Below are 2,500 nucleotides of genomic sequence, written 5' to 3'. Positions count from 1 at the left end.
ACCCACGACGCCCTTACAAAATCCCAGACAACTGTAAGGGCTTACCCATTCATTTGAACCTGGGAGCTCTCGCGGCATGAGCAAGATTCATACTCCTAGACCAGCAAGCCACTAGCCAATATGCAAGGAATATATTATGTGGCGATACTATCTGCTGACAAAGTGAAAGTATTCAAAAGACATTTTTATGAAAGCTATTATGCCCTGTAAAACACAAGACAGCAGCGAGGGATCGTCCGGGATTTGGACGATTGGACTCTCGCACCCAAAGCCAGAATCATACCACTTGACCCAAGGGCCACTGCAAGACAGCAACTTTACATAACAACACTAACTGCTGACAAACCGGCATTCTCAGAAAAAGGCCTCTGTGTAAGCCACAATACCCTTACAAAACAGAAGATATCTGTAAGGGCTCAACTGAAATTTGAACCTGGGAGCTCTCACGGCATGAGCGAAGATCATACTCCTAGTCGACCAGACAAGGAATGTTATATGTGGCGATACTAACTGCTGACAAACTGGAATTCTTCGAAAGAAGGTTTTATGAAAGCCATATTGCCCTGTAAAACACATGACACCTGCAAGGGCTCATCCGGGATTTGAACCCGGGACCTCTCACACCCAAAGCGAGAATCATACCCCTAGACCAACGAGCCACTAAAGCTTGACATTTTCACATGGAACCAGCAGCAGCAGATGGTCAGAATTCTTTATTTAAAAATTGAGTCAGAACGTAATTTCAGAAGCTCAAGTGTTGAAGTCGGGCTTGTGCGTCAGATGGACCCGGGGCTTCTCCTGCCCAAAACAAGATTCGCAACCCTAGAACGACAAGTTGAGTCACTTGTTTGCCTTAAAATTGCTATTGTTTTTGTCCACTAGCTTCAGTGAGGTAAATTGATCTTATCCATTTCACAGATTTAAGCTGCATGGCAAAAACACATAACATTATGTAAGTCGTTGTTGGAGGAGGATCGTGATAGCATCAAATAGCTATGTCAGCACCTAGTATCACAACCACTCACTAATTGGTGTGATTAAAATTGGTCTCATTCATTTATTTCACTGATTTGAAGCTGTAAGGAAAGAAGGAAAAGGTTCCACCGAGATTTGAACTCGGATCACTGGATTCAAAGTCCAGAGTGCTAACCATTACACCATGGAACCAAGACCTTCCTCGGTTGACATCTAATGCTTGCACACTAGCGTTAAACTGGCCTTTGTGAAAGCCATGATGTCCCTCAAAACCAAAGAGAGTTGCAAAGGCCCGTCTGGGATTTGAACCCCGGACCTCTCGCACCCTAAGCGAGAATCATACCCCTAGACCAACGAGCCAGTGAAAAACAGCAGCTTCACATGGCAACACTTTCGGCAGACAAACCAGCATTCTCTGAAAAAGGCCTCTGGGTGACCCACGACGCCCTTACAAAATACCAGACAACTGTAAGGGCTTACCCATTCATTTGAACCTGGGAGCTCTCGCGGCATGAGCAAGATTCATACTCCTAGACCAGCAAGCCACTAGCCAATATGCAAGGAATATATTATGTGGCGATACTATCTGCTGACAAAGTGAAAGTATTCAAAAGACATTTTTATGAAAGCTATTATGCCCTGTAAAACACAAGACAGCAGCGAGGGATCGTCCGGGATTTGGACGATTGGACTCTCGCACCCAAAGCCAGAATCATACCACTTGACCCAAGGGCCACTGCAAGACAGCAACTTTACATAACAACACTAACTGCTGACAAACCGGCATTCTCAGAAAAAGGCCTCTGTGTAAGCCACAATACCCTTACAAAACAGAAGATATCTGTAAGGGCTCAACTGAAATTTGAACCTGGGAGCTCTCACGGCATGAGCGAAGATCATACTCCTAGTCGACCAGACAAGGAATGTTATATGTGGCGATACTAACTGCTGACAAACTGGAATTCTTCGAAAGAAGGTTTTATGAAAGCCATATTGCCCTGTAAAACACATGACACCTGCAAGGGCTCATCCGGGATTTGAACCCGGGACCTCTCACACCCAAAGCGAGAATCATACCCCTAGACCAACGAGCCACTAAAGCTTGACATTTTCACATGGAACCAGCAGCAGCAGATGGTCAGAATTCTTTATTTAAAAATTGAGTCAGAACGTAATTTCAGAAGCTCAAGTGTTGAAGTCGGGCTTGTGCGTCAGATGGACCCGGGGCTTCTCCTGCCCAAAACAAGATTCGCAGCCCTAGAACGACAAGTTGAGTCACTTGTTTGCCTTAAAATTGCTGTTGTTTTTGTCCACTAGCTTCAGTGAGGTAAATTGATCTTATCCATTTCACAGATTTAAGCTGCATGGCAAAAACACATAACATTATGTAAGTCGTTGTTGGAGGAGGATCGTGATAGCATCAAATAGCTATGTCAGCACCTAGTATCACAACCACTCACTAATTGGTGTGATTAAAATTGGTCTCATTCATTTATTTCACTGATTTGAAGCTGTAAGGAAAGAA

At 44.3% G+C, this 2,500-nt stretch overlaps 4 non-coding genes across 4 annotated transcripts; all 4 read right to left on the bottom strand.

Annotated features, from left to right (window-relative positions):
• Nucleotides 1-587: 587 nt before the first annotated feature.
• On the bottom strand, nt 588-659 carry trnap-ugg (transfer RNA proline (anticodon UGG)). The gene has a single exon. It is a non-coding gene; the product is annotated as a tRNA-Pro (tRNA).
• Nucleotides 660-1,095: 436 nt separating this feature from the next.
• Nucleotides 1,096-1,167, bottom strand: trnaq-uug (transfer RNA glutamine (anticodon UUG)). Its single transcript has one exon. It is a non-coding gene; the product is annotated as a tRNA-Gln (tRNA).
• Nucleotides 1,168-1,263: 96 nt separating this feature from the next.
• Nucleotides 1,264-1,335, bottom strand: trnap-agg (transfer RNA proline (anticodon AGG)). The gene has a single exon. It is a non-coding gene; the product is annotated as a tRNA-Pro (tRNA).
• Nucleotides 1,336-1,997: 662 nt separating this feature from the next.
• On the bottom strand, nt 1,998-2,069 carry trnap-ugg (transfer RNA proline (anticodon UGG)). The gene has a single exon. It is a non-coding gene; the product is annotated as a tRNA-Pro (tRNA).
• Nucleotides 2,070-2,500: the final 431 nt, after the last annotated feature.

This window comes from Danio rerio, chromosome 13 (assembly GCF_049306965.1).
Source record: "Danio rerio strain Tuebingen ecotype United States chromosome 13, GRCz12tu, whole genome shotgun sequence".
Taxonomy (NCBI): Eukaryota; Metazoa; Chordata; class Actinopteri; order Cypriniformes; family Danionidae; genus Danio; species Danio rerio.
The sequence above is the reverse complement of the archived record's forward strand: the minus strand, read 5'-3'. Positions and strand labels throughout refer to the sequence as shown.